Raw genomic sequence first — 20,163 nt, forward strand, 5'->3', positions numbered from 1 at the left:
GATGTTAGGTTGAGCCTTCGCTGTGACCGCCTGGCTTCCTGGGTCACCACGTGGATGCCCTTGGCAGTGACATCACCCCAGTGCGGGACAAGGAGCAGCCCAAGGAGAAGGGTTACGTGGCGATGTGGAAAAAGAGAGCGGAACCAGGTGCTTTGCTTTCCTCTTGGCTGTAACTTATTCATTAAATTCAAGTTTATTTTTCTTGTCCCTGCGGACTGGGGGTAAAGTCCTACTGGAGGCCTGAGGATAGTTCTTTGGGGCCTCTTCAGGGTCAGAAAACTCAACATGCAAGCAACTGTGTTTACATCAGCAAATTCAGCTGCATTGTGCAAGCACTTGACCGGCCCCTGACTCCCAACACAAAACAGATGTCTTGGCAACACAGAGAGAATACACCGGGCTCCTGAACTGGTAGGACTTTGTTTGGATGCGTTGGGAAAATGACAAGGGGTGGGTGGCACTGGATGTAGCCAAGAGTTGACAAGAGAAGTGACCAAATAGACCTAGCTTTGCTCTGGCTGAGCCACACGGGTTTCGAGAGGAGACGCTCAGAGGGGACCGCAAAGGCCAGACTGCATTCCTTCCAGAGAAAGCCAAACTGCTGTATGTGTTGGACATGGGGCTTTGAGCTGCCTTATGACCGGGATGTGGAAAGAGATGGGGTCCCCTAGGCCAGAGAAGGGGAAGTGGGATCAGAACCAGCATTCCATTTGGCACTCAGTCCTAGCAACTGCTCTTCTGTTTTCTGTCTGTAACCTTGTTAAATGTCATCTAAATGATAGATGGTGGAATAAATCTCTCCTAATAAGTGAATGATTACTTGATTAGGTTAATCATTATGTTATGTATTTTTTAGGTAATGTTTACCAGCCAGAAGCATTAATAAATAATGAAACACCAAATCTTCTTTAAAGAAACAGGCACATATACTAACTATGTCCAGTATACCCCAGGGGGGGGTCATGTCATCTGCCCACTCATTTGAACAAACTAACTTGCATTCCCCGTCATGCTCTACTCTACAGACATTCATTTAGATGATTAGCAAAATTGAATACTGTGGTAAAATTCTCCTTTGAGGAAAGTGATGAAGTTAAAACAACTACAATTATTTAAGATATTTTAAAATGTGGTTTTAAGGCCCTGGCCACGTGGCACTGCTCCTGCCCACCGAGGTTATGGGTTGGATCCCTAGTCAGGACCCATATGAGAAGCAATCAATGAGTGCACAACTAAGTGGAACAATGAGTTTATGCTTCTCTCTCTCTTCCCCCTCCACTCCTTCCTCTTTCTTTCTCTCTCTCAAATCAGTAGGAAAAAAAAATTTTTTTTAAGTGAGAGGAAGGGAGAGGGTGAGACAGACTCCTGTGTGTGCTCCTTCCAGGATCCACATGGCAACCCCCGTCTGAGGCCAATTCAACCAAACTATCCTCAGCACCTGGGGCTGACGCTTAGAACAGAGGTCCCCAAACTTTTTACACAGGGGGCCAGTTCACTGTCCCTCAGACCATTGGAGGGCCAGACTATAAAAAAAACTATGAACAAATCCCTATGCACTCTGTACATATCTTATTTTAAAGTAAAAAAAAAACAAAACGGGAACAAATACAATATTTAAAATAAAGAACAAGTAAATTTAAATCAACAAACTGACCAGTATTTCAATGGGAACTATGGGCCTGCTTTTGGCTAATGAGATGGTCAATGTCCAGTTCCATATTTGTCACTGCTAGCTGTAACAAGTGATATGACGTGCTTCCGGAGCCATGACGCATGTGTTCCGTGTCACCGGAAGTAGTACTGTACGTGAGCTACGCTGTGCTTTGCATCACCGCCACATACAGTACTCTCACTGACCACCAATGAAAGAGGTGCCCCTTCCAGAAGTGCAGCGGGGGCCAGATAAATGGCCTCAGGGAGCCGCATGCGGCCTGTGGGCTGTAGTTTGGGGACCCCTGGAGAGCAATCAAGCCACTGGCTGCGATAGAAGAAGAGAGAGAGAAGGTGGAGAGGGAGAGAAAGGGAAGAGGGACAGGGAGAAGGAGGGAAAGAGAAACAGATGGGTGCTTCTCCTGTGTGCCCTGACCGAGGATTGAACCCAGAACGTCTACAGGTCGGGCCAATGCTCTATCCATTGAGCCAACCAGCCAGGACCAAAAAATTTTTTTTATAAAAAAACTATGATTTTAAAAGGTAATACCAATAATGCACCACAAAAGAGTAATGACATTACTTAACCCTCAGAGGATTTATATGTAACAGTTTTGCCAAAAATTCCCCATCACTCCTTCTGTATTAAATAACGAACTGTGAAGGTTAGTTCTGCATCCCCACTTCAATTTCCTCATGAAAAATTAGCCTTCTTTCTTTTTGGTTTGTAAGCACCCAGGCCAATATCACTCATGTCTTGTTATATAACAAAAGGAAATAAAGGGAATTTGAACAGTGATATAAAATAAAATACCTATACATATGCATTGGAAAAAGAGACTCCAGATCACATGCACACACACCCCAAAATGTGACAACAGCCATCATTGAATGGTAAGGCTAAAATGATTTTTGTTTTCTTCTTTATATTTTTCCATTTCCCTAATTTTTTAATAAGTAGCATGTATCATTTATGTAATCAGATAATTTTTTATTTACAAATTTATTAAAACTACTACATATACTACTTGCTGCAGTCTAGGGGTCAATGCCCTGAGTTAATACAGCTGGCCAGTTGGCTCAGTGGATACAGCATTGGCCTGGCATGTACCTCCTGGGTTCAATCCCCCCGGTTAGAGCACACATGAGAAACAACCATCTGCTTCTCTTCCCTCCCTTTCTCCCTTCTCTCCCTCTTCCTCTCTCACAGCCAGTGGCTCAACTGGTTCGAGCATTGGCCCCAGGCACTGAGGATAGCTCAGTGGATTTGAGCATTGTCCCCAAATGGGGGCTGCCAGGTGGATCCCAGTCATGGTGCATGTGGGACTCTGTCTCTCTATCTCTCCTCCTCTCACTTAAAAAACAAAACAAAAAAAAACACTCAAAACTAAGTTTCTCATTTAAGGCTCCTTCTAGGGAAGACAGGGCTTTTTCACTTTGGATAAAATTTGAAAATTTCTCAGTAGGGAGCAATAGCTGACCTTAGGATTCAAAATGGTACCCGTGAGAGAGGTAATAGCCAAGGGATTAGGCTTCCAATTCCTTATTGTGAATTTAGCATAGAAAAAAACGTTTTCTTCTTCTACAATGACAATTTTTCCTCTCTGCTCCTCATTTCTTGTTTTCTGTCCTCAGACTCTCAGGTACAGTAAAGTAGGTCTATACTTGCATCCCAGCTTTACAATTTGCTAACCATGGGATCTTGGCCAAGTCATTTCTATTCTTTGTGCCTCCGCTTGTTCATCTGTAAACTAACAGGCTTAATATGAGGATTAAATGAAATTATGCATGTGAGCACAGCAATAAAGGTTAGCTATTATCATGACCCCATTGGCTTATCCCAAACATTGTTTCCAACTATTTGCGGAGAACATTTCTTCTGGTGTAGCTGGGCTCTGCCATCTCAAGGCACATACTGAGAGCAGTGGCCTTCCAGAAAGGCCTCAAGAACATGACAATGAAAGGAAAGGCCAGACATAGTTCCTCCTTACCTGCTGCCACACAGCGTGTCTCCCCCCAGTGGCCTCGAGGTGGAGCGGCAAACCTCTCTTGCTGAGGGAACCCTGTGAACCTGGTGCCGGGCCTGGTGCTGCCTGACTCAGTAAGTCCGGGCCCTCTTTAAGCTGTTCCTTTTGGTTTCTCTGACTCAGACTATCTTAGGTCATTCTGAGACAGCCTCTCCCCACCTTCCCTACTGCTACCTGCTGTCCTGGTTATTTCCTTTTGGCTGTCCAGCATCTGAAGCCCCCTCTCATGTTCGAGGGATACCGACCCCTGCAACACACACACACACATGCACACACACATGCACACACACATGCACATCTCCCCCCCCCCCCCAGGACAGAGAGAGTCAGAGAGAGGGATAGACAAGGACAGACAGACAGGAACACAGAGAGATGAGAAGCATCAATCATCAGTTTTTCATTGTGACACCTTAGTTGTTCATTGATTGCTTTCTCATATGTGCCTTGACCATGGGCCTTCAGCAGACTGAGTAACCCCTTGCTCAAGCCAGCGACCTTGAGTCCAAGCTGGTGAGCTTTGCTCAAACTAGATGAGCCCGCACTCAAGCTGACGACCTCGGGGTCTCAAACCTGGGTCCTCCGCATCCCAGTCTGATGCTCTATCCACTGCGCCACTGCCTGGTCAGGCACACATGCACATCTTGATCTGGCTAGATCATTCCTTCAGTGTGATGCCGGGCCTCCATGCCTTCCCCGTGGTTCTGTGGCCTCCCCAGGTTCTCTTTTCCTCTTTCTGCTTGTATCAGTCAAAGTCAATTTTGTTTGTTTATAATTAAGAAACCTAGCCAGTTCCTACTTGACCTTTATACTTACATTTAATACACTGGTTAAAATGTTTTGTTATCGTTGTCTGCTTATCCTCCCCTAGACTGTTAGCCTCCTAAAGCCATCTAGATCACTGCAATATAACCATTACAGAGCAGAGTGCCTAGCACATAGTAGGCCCTCTGCAGATGTTAAATGAATGAATGAGCCATAAAACTTGACCATGGAGGAGGGGACCAGAACAACCATAGTAGTTCCACTTGGAGGACCAGTTAACTCGCCAGCTTTTAGATAACCTGGCACCATTCCTAGTCTGATTCCAGGGGAAACCAGATTTCCTTTAGGCTTTGGCAAGGAATAAGATATTCCAGCAGCATCTTGAGTGGGAGGATGTGATGTTGGCCACGTCTTGAAGTGGGTGAGTAATCCCCCAGGCAGCACTTAGCTTTAAACCCTGGCTTAGGACATGGTCATCTTCTGAGGCTCCTGGCTTAAAATGGAAAGTGGCATTACTCATGGCAAAGAGCAGACAATAAAAAAACATTGAGGCGGGGCCCGACACAATGGAGTGAGTATTCCCTGGTGAGGATGAGAGCATCTCTGCTCTGAGTGCTGCAGCGCTGGGCAGACAGCTCCATCCTCACAGGGCTTTTGAACTACAGCTCCGAATTAGCTCATCACCTACCACCTCGCTTCTGGGGGGTGTTGAAAGACACTGAGTTTCTCACCCTACAGCAGGCAGGGTGGTAGGGAATGTCCCTGAATCAGTATCAGAAGGGTGCATTAAAAGGTGGTTATGAACATAGACTTTGGCACCCAACAGACCTGGGTCTGAATCCCAGCTTTTCTGTTACGGGCTCTGTCAGCCTGAGTAAGTTACTTAACCTCTCTGATCCTCAAGTTTCTCAAATGCAAAATGGCTTACATAGTAGGGTCGACTACAAGGTCATGGGAAAAGTAAATCAGACAATTTATATAAAGACCTTATCGCTATGACTGGCAAGTAATCACCATTCAATAGGTGATAGGTGCTGGTATTGATAATGTCCTTTTACCATCTTCCTCCAACAGCCTCCATTACTTCTCTTTTCTTTGTTTGTACAAATGCTCCTCAACTTAACAATGGAATTATGTCCCAATAAGGCCATTGTATGATGAAAATATTGGGAAAATGTATTCAATGCACCTAACCTACCGAACATTATAGCTTAGCCTAGCCTACCTTAAACGTGCTCAGAATGCTTACATTAGCCTAAATTGGGGCAGAATCATCACACACAAAGAATACACTGCAGAGAACCAGTTGCTACCCTCAGGATCACACGATTGACAGAGAGCTGTGCTCACTTCTGATGCCCAATAGTGTGAGACAACATTGTGCCACATACCCGTGGCCTGGGAAAAGATCAAAATTCGAAGTATGGTTTCTACTGAATGAGTATCACTTTTCACACCCTTGAGCAGTCAAAAAATCATAAGTCTAAATCACTGTATATCAGGGACTATCTGTGTTTCTCTGTTAAACCTTTGAGTAGTACAAACATTCATGTACGATCTCATTCCTCCTGACCATCAGAGTACGATTGGACATGTGAACGGCAACATTAAAAAAAGGCAAACAGGCCCTGGCTGGTTGGCTCAGTGGTAGAGCGTTGGCCTGGCGTGCAGGGGTCCCGGGTTCGATTCCTGGCCAGGGCACACAGGAGAAGCGCCCATCTGCTTCTCCACCCCTACCCCTTTCCTTCCTCTCTGTCTCTCTCTTCCCCTCCCGCAGCCGAGGCTCCATTGGAGCAAAGATGGCCCGGGCGCTAGGGATGGCTCCTTGGCCTCTGCCCCAGGCGCTAGAGTGGCTCTGGTCGCAACAGAGCGACGCCCCAGAGGGGCAGAGCATCGCCCCCTGGTGGGCAGAGCGTTGCCCCCTAGTGGGCGTGCCAGGTGGATCCCGGTCGGGCGCATGCGGGAGTCTGTCTGACTATCTCTACCTGTTTCCAGCTTCAGAAAAATACAAAAAAAAAAAGGCAAATGTATGTTCTTCTTGTTTCCATAAATTGATTATCAAACAAACTTGATTTTAAGTTAATAAAACTGGAACTGGAACTAATTTCATTTTTTGAAAAAAACAACTCACTCTCAGGGGTCAGCGAGGAGCATGAAAAAACTCACTACTCAAAGGGGAGTCATCCTTGACCTCTCACACCCTTCTGAGCAGAGGTCACACCCCAGCCTTCTTCCAAAGTCACTACTCCCATTTCTATCCTGTTGTGCTCTCACTTTCTAGGCGTCTGTCAGCTGGTGTGCAAACACCCCACTACCCAGTAACTGACCAGTCATTGTCTCTTCTCCGCTTCAGAACCCATGACCTGGCACAATGAAGCAAAATGCCGGGGAACAAATCAGTCCGATTTTAATGAGGCCTCATGGACAGATGGGGCACACGGACATAAAATAATCAGGGTTCAGCACCAGCTTCCCATGCCCCAGCATAAAGGATATGTACTAACAGAAAGTAAAGTGGACCAAAGCCCAGTCTTAGCAAAGTTGGGCCTGGAACAGCAGTTGCAATGATTACAAATGTATTTTTTCTTAGGAAAGAACATACTTTTTTAATAACAGTTTTCTTTAGTGAAGAATAAATAAAATTCAGATTTTAAATATATATATATATATATATATTCTTATACTTAAGCAGATTACATGCATTATCATTTAGAGAGTTAAAAAAATTATGACGTACAGCTGCCGAGGCTCTTAGCGTTGTACTGCATAATTTCACACCCATGACACAGAGACCCAGCAACCCCCCAGTCCTACAGGATTAAGAAAACCTCCCACCTTTGATCACCAGTGTCTAGGTCAATCTCAGGTCCTCATCTCAGGACATGTCTTAGTCACTCATTTATTCAGGACATCTAATGTACTTATTCTTTAGCTACTTTTATGTGCTAGGCACATTTGTGGATATCACGAAGAGATGCTTAAAGGAAAGGATGCCAGTCCTGCCCTCTGGTAACTTCCAACCCAGCAGGGCAGGTAAACACACATAGAGAGATACGATGAATGTTACTAACAAGGCATCACATTTTAGTAGGAGTTCCCAGGCGTCACCAATCACTGATGATGGAGATACTGGGGAGGAGGGGTTACTTGAGATGGTTTGTGTAGATGAGGAGAGGAGAGTCTCAAAAGGCCAAGATTGGCAGGTAGACTGGATGGAAAACACTACATGGGCAAGGAACAGAGCTGGGAAAATTCAAGGTGAGGAAAAAAACCAGTATATTTTGAGTTAAGGATGGCTTACATATTATGAGTTCACGGGAGGGGGAGATTAGGCTGGAAAAATCATTTATAGCCAGATCTTATACTTCCTGCACAACATCTCCACATGGATGTTCAATATTTACCTGAAACTTAACATGACCCCGGACAGAACTATTGATCCTTTCTACCCACTTCCCCATCTTTTCTTTCTGAAATATTTCATAACTTAGTAAACTCCCCCAGTGCCTCAGCCCCCAAACGGAGAACTCATTCTGTCTCTCCCCTTCACTTAGCCCCATTAAGTTCATCGGCAAGTTCTATAAGTTCTACCTCCAAACTGTACCCTCAGCCTGACCTCTTCCATCTTCCCCATTACTGCCACTATGTTGCAAACCACCATCATTTCTCAGCTGTCTCCTTGTTCCCATCTCTGCCCTCCTATAGCAGATTGCTTAAGTCAGGTCTTTCCTTGTTTGCTTAAATACTTCTGGTGGTTTCCTGTTGCTGTAGCCACAGCAAGACTGTGTCCTACAGGTTCCTGATCTGGCTCCGGCCTCTCTGCAGCCTCACCCCCCACCTCTCCTCTCTCGCCTGTTGTGTCTGTCTACACTGTTGGCTTTCCTTCTCTTCTTTGAACTCAGTAAGCAAGGACCTACCACAGCATTTTTGCATTTGCTGTTCCCTCTGCTGGAAACACTGTTCCCTCAGCCTGAAATGCTTCTCTTCCCTTAAACCTTTGCATGTCCACCTCCTCATGGCTCATGACTCAGCTCAGATGTCACCTCTGCACAAGGGTCTTCCCTTAGCTATCCTAACTAAAGTTGCCCCTTCTCAGTTTCTCTCTATCTGAGAACTCAAAAGTTTCCTTTATAGCACTTAACCTGAGATCCTCTCTGATATTTGTTTATTTTTCTGCTTTATCACCTCCATTTCCAAAGCCCACAAGGGCTTTGTCTTGTTGACTACCATCTCTTCGGTCTTTAGCACAATCCTAGCCCAACAGAAACTCTGTAGTTATTTATGGAATGCAGGTGCCTGATCCTCACACCCAGAAATTCTGCTTCATTTGTCTGGGTTGGAAACAGACAAAAAAGGAGGTAATTTATTTATTTTTTTATTTTTACTATATGCAGATTTTTAAACCATGTTACAACTACTACAACCCCCAGATGGTTCTTATTTGCAGGTAGAGTTAAGAACCCATGGCCCAGAGAATGGAAACCTCTCTAGCATGTTGCTACCCAAAGTGGGGTCCTTGGGACAACAGCAGAGACATCACCCAGGCCCTTGATAGAAATGTGGAATCTCAGGCTCCACCCCAGACTTACCAAGCAGAACCTGCAGTTTGATAAGATACCCCAGGTGACTTGTACGCACATTAAATTTGAGAAGCGATGACACAGCAGAAATAGAGCAGTCCCAAAGGGGGAATGCTTGGAGTTTGGCAGGTTGAGTTTGCTCTGTCTGCAGGACATTGACGTGGGCTTATCCCTCAGACAGTTGGAAATGTGGTTCTGAAGCCACAGAATGAGAACTCAAGAGGAAATGAGCATCTTTGCTAAAATGTTCATTGAGGTTGGGGCTTGGTAAGGTCATCAATGGAGAGAATGGGAGAAGACAGAACTGGTGGGCGTGGGGGAGCCCCAGTATGGGTGTGACAGAGGGGAGCTGAGTCAAAGAAGAAAGAGACTAATAAAGAAGGCTTATGAAGGTCAGAGCAGGAGACAGGGTCAAGAAAGGGGTGACCAAAGTATCAGATTCTACAAAAGTCAAGCAGCATAAAGCTCAAGAAATGATCATCGAGTTCTCTTCCCATAGATGGATGGGTGAATGAAGAATCCAGGAGGCAGGGAAAGACTTGAGTCAGTGATGAGGAATTGGAGGCAGCGAGTTCACACAACCCTTCCAGGAAGGATTGTGGTCACACTAAGAGAAGAGTCTTGTTTTGAGGAAGCAAGAATGGAGAGAATTGGAGAAGGGAGAATTTTCCAAAATGAGAGACTGGAGGATGTTTGTCAATAAGAAAAAATCCACCACAGGGGAGGGGACTGGATAGATTGAAGATCAAAAGAATTTAATTGATAAGACCAGGTCCTGAAGAGGATCGAGGAGAATCAGATTAGATTCCCATGCTTTAATGTATAGACTGATCTAGGCGGGTACAAATAAAATAGTATCAGGTGGTCTTCAGGGAAGGAAACTGGATGACCAGGGAAGTCAGGGTCAGCTTTCTTTTTATTTAAGAAAAACAAAAAAGTTATAGTAAGAAACATCTGTGTATCACTCTACTCATATTAAACAAATGTTAACATCTTCTCGAATTTGGTATGGGTTTTTTTTAATACAAAAGAAATAAAGCAGTTCTGGCCAGCGGCTCAGTGGATAGAGTGTTATCCTGGCTCGCTGAGTTTGCAGGTTTGATTCCTGGTCAGGGCACATATAAGAAGCAATCAATGAGGGCACAACTAAATAGAACAACTTAAATGAAACAATAAGTTGATGCTTCTCTCTCTCCCTTTCTCTCTCTCTCTCTCTCTCTCTCTCTTAAATCAATGGACAAAAAAATAAATAAATAAAACATTAGACAGAGTGTTGAAGTTCCCCTTTATTTATAACATTTTTTTTAAATGAGAGGAGGAGAGATAAAGAGACAGACTCCCACGTGCACCCTGGCTGATGCTCGGACCAATGAGCTATCCTCAGCACCTGGGGCTGATGCTTGAACCAATTCAGCCACTGGCTGTGAAAGGGGAACAGATAGATGGTGGGAGGAGGGCTGTCCAGCGGGAGGAAGGAAGAATACCATTGATTGACAGCTCCCTTCTGCCAGGCAGTGTGCTAGGCATGATGCTTAGAGTAGAAGGGAGAGAGAATCCATGGGGATTTATATAGGTAATATGTGCAAAAGGTTCAGAAGATCAGCAAAGGTGAACATAGCAATTAAAAAAGTCTATGAGGTTTACCACCTAGTGGCTGTGTGCCCTTTGGAAGTTATATAACCTCTCTGAGCTTCAGTTTCCTCATCTACAAAATGATGATGCAATACAACCCACCTCCAAAAAATTCCATGAGGGCTACGTTACTTAAGGCACATAATCTGAAGGACGTGAAACTTCTTATGCAGCCAATAAATGAAGACAGTGGTGGTGAGAATGAAGCTTACAATGGTTATTGTTTGACCCCTTTATAATCAATACATAAATTTTATAGTTTGGCTCATAGCCTCTTTATTTGAAACTATGACAGAGGTTTATAGTAACTGGATTTTGTTCTGATATCCCATTATTGACAACGATCTTAAATATATATGTAGCCCTCAGTCACTCTATTCTTCTCATGGAAAAATATAATCAACATATACAACTCGCAGGTTCTGAAATGCATTAACGTGGAAAATGGGAATATCCTATGTTTTGGGGGGGTGAGAGGCTGAGTCAGTAGAACTGACATTTGAAAGTGTAAATATATAGCTGAACACACACACACACTTATTCCTAGTGGGCACATGGGCCGAGTTCTCCCCGCTGAGGAGTGAGTGTGTTAACGGCGCAGCCAGCCGTGGGGCAGCAGGGTCCATGCTTCCTTCCCACAAACACCCTTCATTTGTGCAGAGCCAGGGGTTCCAAGAGGCGCTGGCCGGAGGCAGAAAGGAAGCTGCTGCTCGGGCTGGGGTTGCCTAAAGACCAGTGAACACACAAGATAACCTGCAGGCGTCTGGTGACTTTCCCTCCTGAGTTTCAACCCACTTCAGCCCCCTGGAGCCTGCATGTGTCCCTACAGCTGAGGGGAGGGGGCATTAATGCATTTCTGAGTTCATACACAGCAAGATCTGAGTCCCCGCTCTACCTCTCAGGGCCTGTGTTACTTAACCTTTTTTTAAAGAAAAAATTAATAAATTTTTTAGAGCAGTTTTAGGTTCACAACAAAATTGAAAGGAAGATACAGATTTCCCATAGGCCCGCTGACCCACCCGTGCTCAGACTGCCCCGTATTGACATCCACACCAGAGCCATCCATCTGTTACAATGGATGAGCCTACACTGACACATCACCATCACCCCTGATCCACACTTTACATCAGGTTTCACTCTTAGTCTTGTGCATTCCAAGGGTTTAGGAAAATGGAGAATGACACATATCCACCGCTGTAGTATCACACAGAGTAGTTTCACGGCCCTAAAATCCTCTGTGCTCACCTTTTCATCCTCCCTCCCCCCAGTCCCTGGAACTCTGTGCTCACCTTTTCATCCTCCCTTCCCCCAGTCCCTGGAACTCTGTGCTCACCTTTTCATCCTCCCTTCCCCCAGTCCCTGGAACTCTGTGCTCACCTTTTCATCCTCCCTTCCCCCAGTCCCTGGAACTCTGTGCTCACCTTTTCATCCTCCCTCCCCCCAAGTCCCTGGAACTCTGTGCTCACCTTTTCATCCTCCCTCCCCCCAAGTCCCTGGAACTCTGTGCTCACCTTTTCATCCTCCTTCCCCCAAGTCCCTGGAAACCATTGATCTTTTTGCTGCCTTCATAATTTTGCCTTTTCCAGAATGCCATTCAGGTGGAATCATATAGCATATAGCCTTTTCAGATTGTCTTCTTTTGTTTAGAAATATGCATGTGAGTTTTCTCCGAGTCTTGTCATGGCTTGAGAGCTCATTTATTTTTATCACTAAATATTGTAATATTCCATCATGTGGATATGTAACCTTTTTTTTTTTAGCCTTAGTCTCTGGGGCCGTAATACAGGGTTATGGGTAGTACAGACTGGGAGAATTTGTAATATGCTCATCATGAAGGTTTATTATCAAGAGCCCGGTACCAAGTATGCTACCAAATGCTTCTTTCTGAGCTAACTCCTCCAGTCCTTCCCGAACCCTGGGATGTAGGTACCGTGGACACCCTCATTTTACAGATGAAGAAACTGAATCCCATTGGGGGTTAAGTGATGGCTCAAGGCCACAGATCCAGGAAGGGAATGGTCTGGGATTCGAACCTGGACATTCTGACCCCAGGTCTGCGTACTGGGCGATAACCTCCCAGGAAGGTTCTTCACAGTGTTTGGCACATAGTGAAAGCAGGTCACCAAATGTTACCCCTAATTATTGTTAATATTTTTAAAGTGGAGTCATTTAAATGGTAAGGTCACACTTCATTTTGAATGAGAAACATTAGGCACTGAGATGTCCAGAAGCTACCCTGTGTCACACAGCAGATGGGTTGTAGAACTGAAACTATAATAAAAGCCGAGGGTAATGGAGCCTCTGCGTTGCACGGAAGAGAGTATTGATTGATGTTTCTAAGCTAACATGTGTTGAGTGCTTCCTAGATAGACTGTCTCATTCAATGCTACGGCAACCTCCTTTAGAAAACAGAAGTGCCCCCGGGACACCAGCCCTGCCGTCCACGCTTCCTGAGGCTTCTCCTACACCAGCTCCCTGCTCCACATCTCAGCCCGGGCCAGCATTTGCATCCTGGGCTGTCCCGGCCCAGATGCAGCCCGGAAGCACCTGGGCCTGCCTAGTGTCTGGCACCAGGTGCGGGTCCTTGGCAGCTGGCTGCTGTCGCCCTCGCCGTCCTCGTGGTCCTGCCGGCAGTGCATACCAGTCCCCGGCAGGGGCAGGCCGTATGGCCAGGGTGCACCTGCTCACTCCCTGTCCCCTCCACTTCCTTCTGCCCTGGATTTCCAGACAGAGTCAAAAATGGGTTCCCATCAAATAAGATTTGTTTTCTCCCAGTGTAATTTTCCATTTATAGTCAGCCTTCTCTCGGAAGGCACTGTCCTCCTTCCTCTGTCTCGTTTTTTTCTGGGTGTAGGGGATAAACTCATGGTGGTTGTGTTTTTTGAGCCTTGTGGTCAGCAGCCCAGCCGGTCATTCATTCAGAATGTCTCCAGAAAGCCACTGGTTACTCTCACAGGAGTTGATGCTAATTTCTGTGGCCTCTGAGACCTCCCTGCAACTTTGCCCACATAGCTAGTGTGAAGTGTTAAAAAGAAAGATCAGACCTGGGCCAACATGGTCCTCGTCCGCAGACTCATCCTGGTGAGATGATGAGGATGGTAATTGCAGCAGTAATAGAAACTGATACAGCACTTGCCCCTCGGTGCCAAAGGGATTCACTCACTCCTATAGGGTAGATGATGCTCTGGTCACCTTTACACAGACAGGAAATGAGCACACAGAAGTGAAGGCCATGGCTGACTAGGCCTTACGTGGGATTTGGCCCTACTGACCTCTCTGGCCCAGCAACCCCACCCTATGCTCTGGCCCCAGCTTTGCCTTGGTCCCTTGAATATACTCTGTGTTCTCCTGCCACAGGTCCTTTGCACATGCTCTCCCCCCTGCCTGGACCACTGTTCCCTCCATCATGCAGCTAGTTCACCCAGACCCATTTTTCAGATCACAACTGCAATTTCTTCAGGGATACCCTACTGGACCCCCTGGTCAAATGCCCCATTAAAACTCAAATGGTGCCACCTGCTTCTCCTGCATGCACTGGTCAGAGCTTAAATTCTGCTCTTATTTGTCCAACGTTTCAGTCAACATCTGACTCTTTTTTCCAGCCCATATTCCATGAGAGCAGAGGCTGGAAAGTGATACCTTGTACATGATTCTATCATTGCACGTACCACCTCGACTGAAATGGTTTATTTATTCATCTGTCTCATTCCTTGGTCTGTGAATTTCCTGAGGGCAGAAATAACACAGGGTTGAGCTCAGTAAATATTTGCTGAGTTGAGCTGAATGAACTGGACTTAATTGAATAATGTAACAGGGGAAAGAACTTTTGACGGAATGAGCCTGCAAAAGACAATCGTTCAGAGCTATTCCTTTGCAAATCAGGAGCGATTTTAGAGAAAAAGTTAGCTTTTTTTGAAGCTGAGTTCACCTGTACTTGGGATGGCAGACTAGAAGGATCCAGGACTTTCCCAGAAGCCTCGTGTTACTGTTATAAATCCAAGAGAAGTGAGGAAGAAAGGATGTCTGCCTCTCCGAGGGTCATCTGAAGTTTAGTAGAAGTCAGTAAGAGCATAAATAACTAGCAGATCTCATTGGAGGCCGTGTTGGAACTTGGATCCTCACAGCCCTTGGCCTTGCGTCATCCCTTATCTGTCTTGGATGACCCTGCCTGGCTTGTTCCCCCGTGCTGGCGTTGCTGTCTTCAGCTCTGCAAATGTGGTTCTCTGGTTGCAGGAAGCACCCCCCTCTTTGGGGCTGGGCCTTTCCAGGACCCAGTGCCCCTCTGGCAAGTGGCTTCCACACCTGGATGAGAGAGAGAGGGAGAGAAGGGGCTTCTCTTCTGTCTGGAGGATGAGCCAGGTGAGGAGTGAGCTGTGGGCTGCAAGCCTGGTGCTCACCCCGCAGGGTTGATGAAGCTGGTGCCAGTTAACCGCAGGCTGCCACATCCAAACAAGGCCCGGCCTCAGCTCGGCCCACCCTGGCTCCAAGCAAAACAGGCAGTTATTTGGAAAAGGCTGTTTTCTTTCATCTTGCCTCCTCCTTCCTATCCTAACAGGTTATGAGCGTGTTTCTCGGAGGATTGAATAGCCCCTTTTAAGAAGTAAGAAAGAAGCCATTTCTGCATTGAGGGATTAACCTAGTTAAATTTAATAGTAGCAGGATGTGATAGATTAACAGGTTATTTGAAAGCATGCTATTAAGGCTCTGGTAGCCCGTTATGACGCTCTTAGATTTCCAAGCATTCTGCCATAAAAATACCACCTAGTTATCAGACATGATGGATTCAAGTGACACTATCCTCAACTTGTCCCTTACTATTATCCTGCTCCTAGCACACTCCCTGGCATGTCATAGGAACTCAGCAAGTATTTGTTAAATGAATAAGGGAAATGTAGGCAGACTTAAATTTCTAGAGTGAAACAGAAAACTGCAGTCTTAACCAAATTTTGTTCAAATGCAGGGGGTTATGACACCTAGAACTGTTTGCTCTTCTTGGGCTCCTAGACCTAGTTTCCACTTACCTGAAATCATGAATGTATTCCCGACTGCTAACCAACTTAACTAGAATCCAGCGACTTAAGGAGGGTATTTATAAAAAAAGAACAGTAACCAAGGAATCATTTTTACAGAGGAGACAGAGTTCTGTGTAACCTGAAAATATAGCACAAATATTGAAAAAGACTGTCTGGGGTTTCAGTGGCGAAGACGGAAGAAACTCAAAGATGTGTTGACGTTAGAATGGAAGCAGTTTCTGAACACTATAAAAGCAGACTTGTCCTGCCCTTGGTGAACTGGGCCCAAGCTGGTGCAGTGACACCCCGGTCCAGAAGAGGGCGCTCTGAGCTAAGTGTGCCAGCTGCAGCGGTGAAGTCCAGGGCCCCTGCAGAGGGCTGTTTACAGCTCCTGTTTGTTTCCACAGCATGGTTCTGCGTTCACTGCAGGAACTAGAGGGGTTTTTCTCCCTCTGTGGCAAAGAGTGATCAAATGAACGATCTCATGTATTAAATACCAAATCTCAGGAGGATAATCATGTTTAAAAAAATCTTTTTAATGATCTTCAACCTTTGGTCTCTCTGAAATCTGTGAACAAATTTCCCACACCATGGCTCTTTTTTTCACATGTTTCATCGGGCTCACGGGAATTTGTATCTTCTTTAAATGTTGACTGGAGGCCTGGAAGATGGATGACCAAAGAAGGGTAGAGGTAGAACTTTTCTTCTCTTTAGCGATTTGTATTTGTTGTCTATCTTGCAGATCAATGAGTAGGAGTTACCTATTTATAAATATGGCCCTTCCCACTACATCTTGATTTAAAAAAGAGCTGTACACGGTGAGGCAAAAGTCAGTTTATAATTGGGAGTCCACAAAACGCAGACTTTATTCTTGTATTATTATTTATTAATTACTGTATTATTTTCCATATGAACAACTGTAAACCCACTTTTGCCCCACCCTGTGTTGTTGTCAGGTGGAGATACTTTAAAGCCTCACTTTCAGTTTTCAAGCTTCCTTGGACATAGGCTTTCCATGCATTTTTCGTTCCCAGGTTAAGGGAAGAGCCGACAGATTCAACGAGCCTTGGAGAAAACGGCACACTGTGCACAGGTCTGTGCCAGCCGGGCCCAATGTTAGGAACCTGTCCAATGGGAGGGCTCACACCCGTGCTGGGAGATCAAGGCGTGAGGTTCCCAGCAGCACTGTCTGCAGTTACGATGATTTGGAAACCATGTTGCATCAGTAATGGAATGATAAAACACATTATACAGCCAAGCAAACACCAGACAGCCATAAAAAAGAGCTACATGAATACATAGATAGATGAGTGGGGGGGGGGGCTCTAGAACAATGGGTATGAAATTATCCATATACACATATTTCTAAAAATTATATATGTGTATGTAGGTAGAAACCTCAAAAAAATATGATTACCCTTGAAGAGGGGGATGAAATCGGTGAAAACACATTTCAGATATTTTTCTAATTCAGAGGAAAACACTTGCTGAAGCCCTCCACCTGTAGAATCACCACACCCCACCCTGTCCCTGCCTTACTCTCAGCTTGGCTGACCCAGCATCACAAAGGAAGTCATTGTCTCCAGCATCTCTCAGTTGTCCCCAGCCCCCTGTCATCTTCCTTCCACCAAAATGGTCCTGTCCTGTCCTTGGGAAAGCTAGCCCATGATCTCAGACAAAACCAGGTTGTAAACTTGTGGCCTATGAGCCAGATGTGGCCGGAGGCTCTATGGTTTGCTGGACCCACCGTTGGTTGTGGTTCCTGTGACTTGATTTGACATTGACCATTTGGGAGACTTCATTTAGAACTCCGGCTGTCTGGCTTCTCTTTAACCACCAGGAGATCTGGCGCCCTGTACCTACCTTCCCTCAAGGCTGGAGATACAGAGCCATCCTGACCAGGGTCTCCATGGCTTTCTCTCATGGACTTGCCTGCTTTTAATTCCATTCTGGACCGTTCTCCCCTGTTTTCAACAGGAGCACTGGCTTCTCGGTCTGCTGTCTCTTTAACTGCCCTTGCTTAGTATCCTGGCCTGGCTTCTATTCCTTTAGCCACACTTTGAAGTCCAGAATCCCTTAGGGACCTGTCCTAGGTGCTCTCTTTGCATGCTCCCTGGGAGCCCTTTCTGCCTCTGGTTCTAACCACATCTCCAAAATCCCCCACTGCCTCTGCCTCCATTACTGACAGGACAGTGGTCACAGCGTAGCCCAAACTGCGGACTTTAGTCATGTTCCCTTTGCCTCACTGCCCACAGGCATCTCCTAATGGTTCCACCTAAATATTCCGGACATTTTTGTATTCCTTTCCTTCCCTCCCATCAATGTCTCAGCTCAGGCCAACAAAATCTTGGCCCCTATCCAAGGCAATTACTTTTAATTTTTCTCTATAGCTCATACTTCTTACCTCATCCACAACACCTCCAGCCTTGTCCTCCCAAACCACAAATCTGATCGTGTCTCTCTCTTGCTCAAACACCCTTCATTATTCTTCACTGCCCGCAGGCCAGAGGGCAAACCTGTACTCATTCAGTCAACAAACAGAGCACCCACCCCTGTCAGGCCTTGGAGATACTACTGCAAAGAGAGTCATGGTCCCTGTCCTAATGGGACCACTATGTACCGGGGACGTTACAGACCACACACACGACGTCAAGGACTAAGAAAGAAAAATTCAGTATCAAGGAACCGAGACAGAGCATGAAGAGGAAAGCCAACTTCAGAATAAATGGTCAGGCAAGATGCCTTGAAGAAGCGACATGTAAATTGGAGAGCTACGGGAAGAGATGGTGCAGAGACCCGGGCTTGTTTGTTGCAGGCAAAACCCTTCCTTCCCACGCCGACCTCTCTTCACTCCCTTTCCCTCTGTCCTGGTTGACCCGCTTACCCACAGAAGACGCTGGGAAACCTCACCAAGCCCTCGGTTTCCTTATCTATAAAACATGAGTAACAACAGAGGGCTGCTGGGAGGATTCAGTGACGCTTGTAGGAGTGAGTATGGCACCTGCAACACTCCGAGGGCCCAAACGTTTCTTTAGCCTGGCCCATCCAGACACCTCCCAAAACATCTTTAAAACAATCATATGCAAAGATGACAAAGGACATGCTCTTTGAGCTGTTGTTTCTGTTTGAAGGGGAGAGATTCTCTTGCCCAGATGCTCCCTGACTCCAGAACAGACCCTGGACGTGGACACAAATGCAGCAACATTCTGAGGCTTAGGTCCGATGCTGCCCTGGTAGATCCCTGCCCCCACTGCCCTGTGGTGGGCTAGATCCCTGCAGTAGGCTAAGTCCCTGCTGCACTCCCCAGCCTAGGCAGGCCCAGGTGGCGGGGCGCCTGGTCTCTCACGCAGCGTGACTAGTTTCTCTTCACTTGTCTGTAATCAGGGCTTCCCCATAAGCCCTCACCTGGTGGGGAGCTGACAAGCAGCTCAGTATCCTCCATGGCAGCACTGAACAAGACTGTTAAGTCCTGCTCTGCCCCTGAGACCCCGCCATCTGTGAGTGTCACGTCGCTGTGAGAAGAGTGGGGTACTCAGCCTCTCACTGGAGGAGTGGGGACCTCACTCGGGGCCTCTGGGGCCCGAGGTCTTGGTGTGGAGCCCTTTGCCTGCCCTGTGACTGCCCACTGCGGCCTTCATGGCTCATGCTGAGGTCCTGGTCTCTTGTGGCTGGGTCAGGGCCAGGACGACTCCTTGGCTGACCGGCACTGGCTGGCTGTGGGACCCTCTGGGTCTCTGCCTCCCCACCCAGGCCTGCCCCTGGCTCCGCTGCAGGGTCACCCACTGGCCTCTGGCTCTCGTCTCAGCATCTGCCTCATGCAGGAGCTGCAGGAACACCAAAGTACAAACTACACCCACTCGCTGTCGAATCACAGCCGCCCACCCTCTGCATTCTCCGGGACTCCCCATGTTGCAGGGCAGTGCCCTGCCCTCAGATGCCCCACACAGTGGTGGGAGCGCCAGTCTGTCTGCCAGACCAGCCCTCGCTATGTTAAAGGGGAGCGAGCGTAAGCAATTTCGCAAATCTCTCCACAAATCTTGGCTGTTGAGCCAGCTGTCCTCTCTCTGTGTGTGTTCCCTTTCCTTCTCTGCTCCAGGCAAGAGGCCTCCTGACCCAGCCTCGAGAAATGGAGGCTCCAAATGGAACATGGTTTAAAGGCAGCAGGATGGGCTGGGAGGCATCAAAATATATTGCTTCATATTTGTAGAATATTCTCCTTCATACAGCCATTCCCTTCATGGCGCTTTTCTTTGTTTCATTCCTAGTTATGTCCATTCAACAACTGTTACTGAGCGCCTGTGACAGGTAGACCCTGGGAACTAAGTGAATAGCTGCCTCACAAACATAATACAGATGTTGTCATCTGCATATGGAAAAGATGTTCAGCATCATTAGCCATCAGGAAAATGCATTTCAAAACCACAATGAAATAGCATTTTGTATCCACTAGGATGGCTATAATCAAAAGATGGATAATAATAAGCATTGGCAAGGGTATGG

General features: G+C 46.4%; 1 protein-coding gene across 6 annotated transcripts in view; it reads right to left on the reverse strand.

The window, feature by feature from the left end:
* The window catches only part of FGF1 (fibroblast growth factor 1), a 107,853-nt gene that overhangs the window by 48,957 nt on the left and 38,733 nt on the right, over positions 1 to 20,163 (reverse strand). The window contains exon 1 of one of the 6 annotated variants that reach the window (XM_066387991.1): positions 4,248 to 4,369. The exons of 4 other annotated variants lie outside the window; for them this stretch is intronic. The gene's annotated coding sequence lies outside the window, so the exon portion shown is untranslated. Of the gene's footprint in view, positions 1 to 3,641; positions 3,664 to 4,247; positions 4,370 to 20,163 lie in introns of those variants that run through there. One more of the 6 variants, XM_066387992.1, reaches the window with a different exon arrangement.

This window comes from Saccopteryx leptura, chromosome 6, assembly GCF_036850995.1.
Source record: "Saccopteryx leptura isolate mSacLep1 chromosome 6, mSacLep1_pri_phased_curated, whole genome shotgun sequence".
Taxonomy (NCBI): Eukaryota; Metazoa; Chordata; class Mammalia; order Chiroptera; family Emballonuridae; genus Saccopteryx; species Saccopteryx leptura.